A 13,118-nucleotide genomic window follows, 5' to 3' on the forward strand; every position below is an offset into this window, starting at 1 on the left:
GGCAGAGATGGAGGGACATGAAATTCTGGGCAGATGAAGGGGGGGACGGCATGACACTGGGGGCAGAGATGGAGGGACATGAAATTCTGGGCAGATGAAGGGGGGGACGGCATGACACTGGGGGCAGAGATGGAGGGACATGAAATTCTGGGCAGATGAAGGAGGGGACGGCATGACACTGGGGGCAGAGATGGAGGGACATGAAGCTCTGGGCAGAGATGGGGGAACATGAAACTGGGGAACAGATGTGGACATGAAACTGGGGGAAGAGATAGGGGGACATGAAACTGTGGGCAGATGAAGGGGGGGTACAGCATGACACTAGGGGCAGAGATGGGGGGACATGAAACTGGGGAAGAGATGGGGGGACGTGAAACTGGGGGCAGAGATGGCAAGGGGACATATAATGTCCGGGTGACTGTAGGAGGATTATACTGTGTGGGACCACATAAAAAATTAATGAGAATGGACGGAGTCAACACTGTGTGGGAGCACATGAAAAATTAATGAGAATGGGCGGAGTCTAATCTTCAAAAGCTGGGAGGTATGCCTAAAGCCATCAGAAAATACACAAAATACACTACTGTCTGCAGCAGTGCTATTCAGCTGGAACGCACGCCGTTATGGACGCGTGTTCCAAACTGAATGGGGTCACCGCAACATGAAGAACTATATTGCGGGGTCACGGCATTAGAAAGGTTATGAACCACTATTCTAACTCCTACAGAACTATGCGGTATATGCCATCCACACCCAGTGTAAGATGGTGCAGCACTTCTTGCTAGGTTAGGCAGGTGACATTTAATAGAGAATTTACTTTATCCCTACCCATACCATGTGTGATTGTGTTTTCTAGGTAAGACAGTATAGCTCATATTTTTTACACATTGATTTATAATCTTTTTTTCATGGCTTCTTCCGCATTTCTGTTTCTGCAACATCTGCAGTAAACAATAGATTTCCTTATAAAAAAACATTTTCATTACGCAGCGACAGAAGTCAGATCTCTGACAAGCAAAAGGTTTCTATTCCCAGCTGTTTCTAGATACTGGAGAGAAGGCGATGATGTTATCTCTAGACAAGGTTTCCATCATTATGGTGCCACGGTCTATGACAATAACGACAATGAAAGTATTGACTCATCCGCCTCATTGAAGGAATCTATCACAAACCTAGTTTAATAGAGCAACATTTTGGCACAGACATTTGTAAGCCTGGGAATCATTAAAAGGATTTCCCTGCCCCACATTTTTCATATTGATGGCTTATCTACAGGACAGGTGATCAATATGTGATTTGTGGGGTCTGATGCCCGGACCCCGCACACATTAGTTGCTCTGAAAGCCTCCAGGTCCTTAAATCTGCTAAAGTGCACAGGGAGCATGTGCGGACAGCTCTTATTCAAGTAAAAGGAGTGGACTTAACCCTGTCCACTGTATAGAGATAATTATAAGCAACTGAAGATCTGTTCCTATTACTTAAAATAAACGCCATGTTTTAAAGCACCTGCAAAGTGGATGGTATTCTGGCTACATCCCCTATATCTGTCCTATACATCCCCTATATCTGTCTGCATTTGCGAGCCTGGCAATTTTTAATGTATAGATCAGTGAAAACCACATCCGTGCCATTTGTGTGCAGGAAGCGTAAGGCTGAGGCCCCACGTTGTAGAAATGCAGCGATTTGTTGCAGATTTTGCTGTGGTTTATTTCAACCAAAGCTAAAAATGGCTACAGAAGGAATGGGAAATATATAGGAAGTTTCTTATATATCTCCCCTTCTGCTCAATCCACTCCTGGCTTAGGCTCAGAAAAAGGCAGCAAAATATGCAACAAAAAAAGCTGTGTTCCCACAACGTGGGGGCCTCAGCCTTAGGCTAAAGCCCCACGTTGCAGAAACAGCTTTTTTTTGTGTTGCAGATTTTGCTGTGTTTTTGAGCCGAAGCCAGGAGTGGATTGAGCAGAAGGGAGACATATACTGTAAGAAGCTTCCTATACATTTCCCATTCCTTTTCTAGCCATTCTTGGCTTTGACGGAAAAAAATGCAGCTAAATCTGCAACAAAAATAAGCTGCATTTTTGTAATGTGGGGCCTTAGCCTTAGTGTGATTCTATTGGGTGGTGACACTGTAACTAGATGCAAATATAGCCAAATCCAGCTCCTGGGCACCAGTGCGGTCAGTTTGTTGTAAGTGTGACACCCATTAATTCCTAGCTGGGGTTTTGCTGTTACTGCACCGCCAGGAACTAAAAGTGACTGAAATTAATCTGCGTTTCACTTACAGAAAACCGAAGTTACTAACGGCTGAGGACTGGATGGAGCATACAGGAACATTGTGTGTCAGCTCACTCTGCTCCCAGTCACGTACATTACCACTAATTGTGGGTTACACATGTACTTACATTGCTTCTAATGGAAAAGAACATGTGTATCCAGGCAAATAGTGGTAAGAGCATGTGGCTGGGAGCGCAGTATGACAGCACCCCTATGTTGTGGTTTGTGCTATATGACTTTAATGTAGGTGTCGTCAGCTTTACAATTATTGACCGGCACTCCGAGGACCTCATCTTTGATTTTTTTTATTGAAATCCGCACGCCGAACAAAAAAGGTTGCCTACTAGAGATGAGCGAGCACTAAAATGTCCGAGGTTCGAAATCTGATTCAAACAGCCGCACACTGTTCGACTGTTCGAACGGATTTCGAACCCCATTATAGTCTATGGGGGGAAATGCTCGTTTCAGGGGTAGGCAAAATTCGATAAAATTATACTTATCAAGTCCACGAGTGACGGTCGGGCTGGATTCTCCTTGAAGTCTTCTCCCGGCGCAGCGCTGCTGCGGCGTCTTCCAGCTGGAATTCACTCTGCCCGACGCCTGAGCAGAGCCGACTGCGCATGCGAGGGCATGCCCGCGCATGCGCAGTTGGCTCTGCCTAGGCCGGATGCCTAGGCAGAGTGAATTCCAGCTGGAAGACGCCGCGGGGACCCTGCACGGAGAAGACTTCTAAAGGTAAGAGAAGAACCAGCGTTAAATGTATAGCATTCTGCCAATCAACGCTGGTTCTGCATCGAACCTTAAATTTCGAACAGCTAGTAGTGTTCGATCAAGTACGAGTATTTCGAATACCGTAGTATTCGATCGAACACCTACTCGATCAAACACTACTCGCTCATCTCTATTGCCAGTCGAATTCAGTTCGTTTTTTGGTGTTGCATTTTTCACACCCATCAAAAAAAAAAAATGACATGAACTATCTTTGGCGGTTTTGACAGCCAAACGAAGTCAATGCAAGTCTATTGGTTTCCATTTTTAGCGAACATGAAACAGATTGTCATTATTTTTACACCTGTTAAAATTAGATCAGTGGGTAGGTTAAAAAAAAATAGACCAATGAAATGCAACAGTTCTTTCACTGCCAGTTAAAAACTGATGAAACTCAGCCATCAAAAACAGAAAAACAGAATGGAAAGGAAGCAAAACAGCTGTCAAAAATGGACACTAATGTCCATGTTCAACAGCCTGTTAGATCTGTCAGAAATGTCACTGTGGTGTGCCTAGAAAAATATTCTTAAGGCTAAGGTCCCGAGTAGTGGCATAAATACCGGGGTAGTAGCAGTAGTGGCTGCCACAGGTTCCAGGACCCTGGAGGAGGCCCGATGCCTTTTTTTTTTCTTTTTTTTTTAAATAGGGCGTTACATGCTGGAGTAATCCCAGCAGGTTATGGACCCTATTAACTTACCGATCCTTGCTCCTGCTCCCAGGAAGTGGAAACAGCTGTGAGCAGGATTGGGGATCGGTAAGTGAGGACGCGGATCTGCGAACCCCAACAAACACTGCTATCATTATACTCTGTGGTCTTTTCAGAGGCTTTTCGGAGGTCCAGGGGAGGTGAGAGAACAAAAAAAACACTGTTGCTTACGTCTCCTGCGCTATGGCAGGCCTATTTGGTGATATCCCAGGCATCACATGTGCCAGGCCTGCGTCATTGTGTGTCATGACAACAAATGTCAGAAATCTGAAAGCAGCAGGGAGTGCACCAGAGCCCAGAAGAGGTAGGTAACAGTGTTTTTTATGTTTGTATCTTCCCCTGGGTCTCCTATCATTATACTCTAGTACAGGGGTGCCCAATACATCGATCGCGATCTACCGGTGGATCGCAATGGACGTATGGGTCAATCGCGGGATGTAGCCAGGGATCCCCGGTGTCTGCTTGTTCACAGTGCAGGCTGAGAGTCGACTCTCAGCCTGCACTGTGAACAAGCACTCCGGACACTTGCAGGCCGCTCTTAGGGATGGAGGGGGCCGGGGTGCTGCTTGTTCACAGCGCAGGCTGAGAGTCATCTACGGACACTGGCAGGCGGGGCTGCCACAGCCCCAGCCTGCCAGTGTCCAGAGATAACTCTCAGCCTGCGCTGTGAACAAGCAGACAGCGGGGATCCCTGGGCGGCCACAGAACGCCGCTGTCTCCTGCTCTCACGCTCTGCCCGGCCCGCCCACAGACACGCCCCGGCCTGGCCCCGCCCACAAGAAGTGGGTAGTAGATCTTTCTACAACGTTTTTCCTCTGTGGACTTTCTGCTTCCATTATACCTATACGGAAACACAAGCGGTTTTCAAATCGCAGCATTTGCGCTGCGGATTATTTTCTGCAGTGTGTGGATGGGATTAGCCAGAAACCTATGCGCTTTGCAGGGACTGTAAAAAGCTGGGTTGTTTACACTACATGGGGCCCCGGCCTAAGACTTATAAACATGTGGACACTAAGGCTACATTCAGATGAACGAGGTGCAAAACAGCTGTGAAAATCGGCCATTTTCTTGCACCCAAGGGGCACCCATGTTTCACTGACACCCCATACATTTCAGTGAAATGAAAATGGACAAATATAGGACATGACCTATACAACGGACCGTCAGGATAACGGTCATGTGACTAGCCCGATTCATTGACATTGAATTTAATGCTGCGGTATGATGTCCATTAAAAAATGTTGTGTGAACGTAGAAAGCTCCTTTAACTCTATAGCCAATGGTACCATCCTGATGAAGGGACCTCTATAGTCCTGAAAGCTCAATATGTAATCAAAAAACTTTTTGAGTTAGCCATTAAAAAAGGTATCAACTACTGAGGACTTCTCTCAGAAAATTTATTTCATTTCATTTCCACAAAATGTGTAATGTATAGAAATGGCCAGCAGATGGCATGCATCATTCTCATTTGCTTTATAAAATGTGTCATCATGTTGGCAGTTTGTGAATTTATCAGCGTCACATAACGTTAGCTGTAATGGAATACGTCATCATTACTTTGTGCTAAATACATGGTTTAATTCAATTATTATGGATTTTCTTTTAGAATGGGGAATGTATTAAAGTTTAGCATTTTTACAATGGTGTCTGTTACTTATCGGTAGAAAATGAAAATTAATGAAAATAAATTGGTAAAAATTAAATAAAATGTATTATTTCTTAAAGTGTCCACAGACATCTGTTAGGGCATATCTCATGTTGGGTTCACATCTGCGTCGGAGACTCCGTTGCAAAGATTGAATAAAATCGGCAGAGAAAAAATGTCCTTAATGGAGGTTTTTTTCTCTGCCGCTCTCTGTGTAATCGTTGTTGTAGTCCCCGGCGGACCAATACGGAGCCCAGTACTAATGTAAACCTAGCATAAGGCCTTTATTAAAAAACTGTGCTATCTTGATTTTCCAGTCTATCCGGGTGTCATATCAATAGGGTCAGGCAATGATATACATTTACAGCATTTGATGGGAACCCATACCTCCCAACTGTCCCAGATTTGGCATGCAGGGTTCCTCTGTCCGCTTGAGAAGTCGGACATCTTCACTTGCGGACAGGAAAGGACGGGCACGGAGTGCAAAAGAACGCACCCGATGCCCATTGAAATAAATGACAGGTGTCACGGACACAGCTAGTGTCCACTCCTAGTGTCTGTGACAGATTTTGAGCAGACACTAGGAGCGGACACTACATGTCGGACACCGACGGTAGTGTGAACGCTCCCTTAAAGCAATGGGAATGAATGAGAGTATTCACTGGGCAATTTCCCAGGGTCCCCACACCCTCAGGGGCTCCATACTTTCCCTACCATAAGGAGAAGATCGGCAGCAGAGAAATCATCTGCAGATGCAGGGGCTGCCGATCGCTTCTTGTAAAGTTTCCAGCACACAGCAGCTTCCTGTTCCGCCCCTCCCCCTCCTCAGCATCGGAGTGTGAGAGGAGAAGTCGATGTAGCTGCTCTCTTCACTGCCAGACAGCTGCACAAAAGTTTCCTCCATGTCCTGGGCACCCAGCCATTTAGCCACATGTAAGTATATTTTTGGGTAGAATATGTATAAATGCGTATATGTGTTTACATTATGTGTCTTATATACTGTGTGAGTCCTGTATGTGTGTAGATAGGTGTATATATGTTGTATATGACTGTATGTGTGTGAATAGATGTGTATATGTATAAGTATATACAGCATATCGATGTCTGTTTTTGCTTTTATACATGTCTACCATTATACATACTAGAATTGTATTTTATAATGTGATGCTTAGGTCCGGTTCACATCTGCGCTCAGGTTTCCGTTTGTGGAGTCTGCTTGGGAACCCCCCAAACGGAAACCTATACGCATTAAAGAGAGGTTACCTTCTGGGTCTCCAATTATTATACTCATGGGTGTTCATTATGGGGCATAATACTGTGTGCAAGGGCCACCATGGGGCATGATAGAGCGCACAGGAACGCAGCGGGGGGGGGGGGGGGGTTGGTTCGGTCAGTCGGTCAGGAAGGGGGGGGCCTCGCCATTCCTAGTTACGCCTCTGGATCTATATGACGGTGCAAATTAAGGTGCTCAAACCCGTGGTTAGGTCGGGTTTTGTGACTCTAATAGGGGCGGAATTCAACTTTCCCTCTACTCCAGTTTTTTTTTCCTAGAAATTGAGTTGTCAATGTTTTTGAAAAGACGCTTTCTTGCGGCAAACATGCCCCATAAGTCTGATGTGTGCCATGCCCACCACTGTACAAATGTGGGCAGGGTAGGGATCAGGACTGATATATTTTAATTCATGTATGTTTCTAGTGTGTTAGAAATGGAAAGCAGATGTCATCCGTGTGCTGACCGTGCACCAGCCATACTTCCGCGGCCCCATTCATTCAGAAGCCACAGCCACAAAACCCTGACAGGAATAGGATCTGTCCTGAGTTTTGTGGCCTAGACTGTCAGCCCGCACACTGAGCCGTGTATTACATGTGCTTCAGAGCTTACCTGTATCATAATGGAAGTAATGGCAGCATAAGAAGCAGCTGACCAGGTTGTACGAAAGGGAAGTCGCTGCAAGTCCTGGGGATATCTGAGTACAGGGAGGGAGGTAGTACCAGGAAAAGCCACTGCTGTACATGAAATCCAGTCCTGGTATCTAATCTCCAGTCAGCAGGGTTACTGTACATGTCTCATAATGGAAGAGTGATGGCAGCAGAAGACGCCGCTGACCGTGTTGTACAAGAGGGAAGAAGCTGCAAGAAGGGAAGGCTTTATCCACACGTTGTCTTGGCCTCAGTGTGAGAATGTTTCCTGCTTTTCTATGACAGGACCCATTCCTATAGCTATTTACATACAGTCACAGATCACTGTATATAAATGAGGATCACCATGTGAAAATGGCAACCATGAAAGGGTGAGATCTACAAGTGAACAATTTCATGAAGCTGATGTATGGAAAGTAGGAGAATGAGTAAGCAATGAGGATGACTACGATAAGGGACAAATTCTCAAGGCGATAACCAAAACGGAAGGTCTTGTGAGGGGTTCACAGTTTGCATTGATATATGTGTGGAGTGAGTGAAAGGTAGTCTGTCTGGCCTCATGCCATGGAGGAGCCAATGTTGCACAATTTACCAAAAAAGTGATTACTGCCTATGACAGATAGGTGCCAATACACAGTGCATCGCAGCGTGCAGAAGATGGGAATGCAAAGCCATTATGGGATGTGCTTCAAAAACAAGTGTGATGCATGGAGACCCCACCTCACACAATGATCTGCTGCTAACATCTTACTACCAGATACCACAGGACACTTGTCTTGTAGAGTCTTGGTGGGATGGGTAGGATGATGGGGAACTATACAATATTAGGCATATTGTTGTACAGATTGGGGTATGTGCTACCACAAAGTCAACATGTCTTTTCTAAATAGACAACGGCAGGCACCTGCCCCACACGGAGGAAAATGGTGAGGAATTTGGAGTGGAATTTAAGCACTGGAAAAAAAAAAAAAAAAAGCCTCTCCACTTCAATGGTAGGCTTTTTTTTTTTTTTTTTCAGCACTGAAATTCCACACCAAATTCCTCACCATTTTCCTCCGTGTGAATGGATCCTAAGGCTACGGCCATAGCTTGTGAGTTTATACCAGGGATTAACCCACTGTGAAGTAGCCTACTAGCGTAGTATATGGGTTTTCAGGATACCCATTCAAACAAAAAACAACAGCACAAAGTGTCTTGTGCTGCAGGTTTTGGACACGCACAATGTCAATTATTACCAGGTTTTCCGCCATGAATTTCAACCAACTTTGCAATGTGAAGTTAGAAACCCAGGCTAGCTGCACAGGAGACTACCCATGGTTTCAGCTAGACAGAATGATGTGCCCCGGGCTGTTGATATCGGTGCGGTTAGTTTCAGCAGCGATCTCTGCACATTGTCTGAAGTGCGTTCCTGACATTCCAGCTGGACTGTGAGGAACACGACGCTGACATCTTGGTCTATATTCTCACTTATATTTCTCTGCATCGCTGCACTGGTTTTTGATGACTTGGAGGTAATTGGTGCACCCTTATTGTGTATACACGAGTCCAAAATGGTAATTCTGACCAATGTTATATATACAGACATTCCCTTCTGTAGTGTATTTACTATTGCAAAGTATATTCTCTACGGACTAAGCGGCTTCTACAAGTAATGTTGTACTTTTTATGACTACCATTTATTCCTTATTTCAATAATACCGTGATGTTTTATGCATAAGTTGTTTGTTCTCAGTGGCATTCTTTGCAGGCTTTATAATGAGCGCCAAATGTTTCACAAATTATCAGACGGCTTCTGTTATTTTGGAGAGAAAAAAAAAAAGAAAATAAACGCTATTAAATTGTAATTTATTCTAGATGCGCTAAATGCCAAATGAAATATGTATTTTAGAGGTAAAGCAAGGCAGCACCTTTTTTTTTTTTACAAGGACATTGTACAAGATATTTCAATTTAAAAGAAAAAAAAAATATGACTTACTGATCTTGCGGCAGTATGGGTATTTAAAAAAAAAAAAAGGTAAGAGAAATCCAAAAATCAAGATGGAGTCTGATCAGAAGCAGACAGGATGCTAAACTGCAAGGATACAAGTGCAATGTAAGACAAGGGGGAAGAGAAGAAGGTGCAGCACAAAGACAATTAGGTAAGGGGTACACGCATAGGGAGTGCTTGTGATTTTTTTCCACAAAAAGAACCCAAAAAACCTCAAAAGATTTTTTTTTTTCCCCCATTTTAGCCTATAATTCCCAAACCCTCTTACATGCACTTTCAGACCAGCCTCACAAGGACCTGTTGGGTATGAAAATGGACAACAAAATGACCAGCACCATAGTCAATGATAGAAGTCCTGACCTCCCACCAAGACTACTCTACCGGATAGTAGTGGAGAGACAGGGACTTCTAACAGCTTCAAAACCGGATACTTGGAGTCCGGGTCTCTGGCTCAGTGATCTGTCTAATTCATATGCCAATCTAAGGACCTATGCATGCAGGCACATACTGCCCAGAAGATCTGGACTGTATATTAAACACATTTCTCAGACTGCGTAGTGCAGAGACCAGGACTCCTCCTAACATGGTGATCTGTGATACCAGAAGTCCCTGCCTCCTCAAGGCTCCACTGTGTATGCCAGGTAGTAGTTACCCCTAATATCTTACACCCACTCCAGTCAGACTCCTCCATCTTGAAGCTGTGGATATAGTTGACCTCCTTTCTCCTCTGGTAGCCATCTAGCTCCCTGCATATAGACCGTAATATACCAAAGTCTTGAACAGTAAAAAGACATTGCCATCTTTTAAGCATTGTGATACTAGTGCACTGACTTTAGTGCTTTCCTGACAAGCCGTAGAGATGTGGTGGCTGCTGCATCAGTCTGCCTAGCCATTATTCTAGTCCTCCTACGGCCCAGGAAGGAAAAGGTAGCAATAGCATGAGCCTAGTGTAAGCCAATTCTGAACTTCTGCCTGTTGTACAAGACAATTATCTTGAGCCGCCATAACATGTAAGAGTTGTGTGACTGTCAAGAGGGTGGAGCAGGAATCTGCAGTGTATGAAGCCACCCTAACCCCAAAATAACCGAATATTGGTCATGTGGTGGGCTATTAATAGCTGCAACAATTTCATGGAATGGGTGATATTCACGTTACCAATATTGTGATATGTGGGATAATATCACTCCTTAAGGAGAGCATCTTCACAGGCGTACGGAGTCTTACAAAGGCATACGGAGGCTCTGTAAGACTCCATACACCTGTGAGGGTGCTCTCCTTAAGGAGTGATAATCTCCCCATAACTGGGTTCAGAAGTCTCATCTTTGCCAAACCAGTTTTACCTAGGCTGTGCTGAAGAGATCCAACCAGATTGAAACAGTGCTGTCCACAGCTGGGATTCTGTTCCTTTTGGAATAGATTTATTGGTTTGGCATATCCTTGTATCATAGTAATAGGCTTGTTGAAAAAGTCATGCATGATGTTTTAAGAGAGCTACCCCTAGACGGCAGCAGAGGCACTGTTTTCCTATTTACATCTTGGAAAACAGATTTACATATTTTTTTTCCAATATTTTGATAGTCAACTTTTAACAGACTGTCAAAATATAGGTCAAGCTTTAACTTTATCAGATTACTACAAACACGGCAATGTATGAGGGAACCATGAAAGTGGGTGCAAACCAGTTGGCAGCCAACAGTGGGTAACACTAGCTCTCCCATACTAGTAAATCCATCAAGGAGTCCAACCAAGAACTAGGATAGCAATATGAATAGTTATGTCAGATCACTAGATCGTCGTCTTCGTAGAAAAAGGATAAAGAGCTAGACAAATGACGGCTGTTTTGAATAGCACGCACCCATAGGAATGAATGGAAGTGGCCGGCGCGCAGACTTTGCCGTCGGCAGGCCGCTTAACCCCTGCGAGCCAGCTGCGTCCAATCATTCCTATGGGTGCGTGCTATTTGAAACGGGAGTTTCGAATAGTACTCGCTCATCTCTAATCTCCAGTAATGAGTCCTGTGAATATAAGGTCAAACTCCTGACAACTGGCACAACACGATAGGCCTTTTCTTAAGCTTAATAAAACATCATTGGAAAGTTATACAAAGTGTCCCCAAAACCTCAAAGCCATCATCCAAGTTATGGCAAAGTGTAAAGACGCACCACAAGGTTGTTAATGGTGGAGTTTTATTAGTTAAAATTTGCAGTCAAAACCAGAAGTGTTACTTAAACTTGCCAGAGGAAATAGGCATTTAATAAACACAGCTCACACAATGTTAAAGGGCAGCTTTAATATATACTTGGCACATCCCAAGCAACTGCTGTAAAATGGTGACCTTACTTCTAATGCTTTTGCCGAGAAATCTTTCTGTAGCCCTTCCATTCTACTAGTTGTCTAGACAGGACTCCACATACGGAAAGCAGTGAAATGAAAGCTCAGAAGGTTGAGGACAGCACATGTACTAACACCAACTCAGATGATTGTCAGACGGACACTTCCATACACTTATTTTGGCAGCACTTAGTGTGTGAACTGTCACATTCTATATGGGTAACATCAGGAACATTGCAAGGGCACAGTCTCTACAGATGGTGGATGCAAAATATACTCAATGCAGCCTGTAAAAGGGTTTTTGCTAGAACTGACTACAAAATCTTAGGACATGTCAACAATATCAGATTTGGGGTGTGTAAAAGGGTAGGGGATTCAATTCCAAACACCCCTTCTCCAATGATCAGCTCATACAGAAACAGCAGCCATTTCACCAGGCACAGTGCTAAGTTGTACTTGGTATGACAGCTTTGTCCATGTAAAGGGGTCAGGGCTACATGTAGTACAAGGCACAGCCACGGTGCATGGTGATACACAGGCTGCGGCACAAGCACCAGACGCATCAGCTGATCACTAGTATTCCAAAAAGTTGGTCCCCCACTAAGATTGAACCCACTCTTAGAATGTGAAAGTTCTGAAAAATCCAGTTAAAAGGAGTCCATCATTGGGAAAGCTCATTTTTAACTAAGCATATATTTGCATAGCCTTTAGAAAGGGTAGACCTTTTGTTTGTAAGACCTCCCAGCAGTTTTAGAATTAGCCTGCCTTCATTGATATGCTAACTAGCCTCCAGGAAGGGTCTGTGATTCTCCCTGCATTCACCTCCCCTATGTACACAGCAGACAGTGCTCACTGAACTTCCGGGTGCACGATGGAGGTTACTTAGCATATCAATAAAAGCAGGCCAATTCAAAACCAGCTGGGAGGATTTACAAACAAAACATGTGGAATAACCTTTCTAAAGGCTATTCAAATATATGCCTAGAGAGAAAAAAAAAAAAAAAAGTTCTCCTAATGATAGCCTTAAAGGGATTCCAAGGCCCCACATTGCAGAAATGCAGCTTTTTTGGTGCAGATTTTGCTGTGTTTTGAGCCAAAGCCAGTAGAGTATTGAGCAGAAAGTATCTCAACTTCCGATATATTTCCCATTCCTTTTGTACCCAATCTTGGCTTTGGCTCAAAAAAAAAAAAAAAAAAAACCCTGCATTCTCCCAACAAGGGTCCTTATCCTAAAGGGGTTTTCTGGGCTAAAATACTGATGGACCAATTGAATGGGAGGTCTGATAAACACCCCTCAGAGCAGTTTTTAGATACAGATAATTGAGCAGGACACACACAGTGCTGTTCTCTGATGTACTGTATATCAGCTCCCATTTACTTGAACAGCAGCTAAGGATGTAGTGACCTGGTTCAGCCATTACATGAGAACATTCTGGAGCAGATCAGTTAATAAATTTGCAACTGAATTCTGGCATTTTCAAGGAGAG

This window comes from Leptodactylus fuscus, chromosome 8 (assembly GCF_031893055.1).
Source record: "Leptodactylus fuscus isolate aLepFus1 chromosome 8, aLepFus1.hap2, whole genome shotgun sequence".
In the NCBI taxonomy this organism is placed as follows: domain Eukaryota; kingdom Metazoa; phylum Chordata; class Amphibia; order Anura; family Leptodactylidae; genus Leptodactylus; species Leptodactylus fuscus.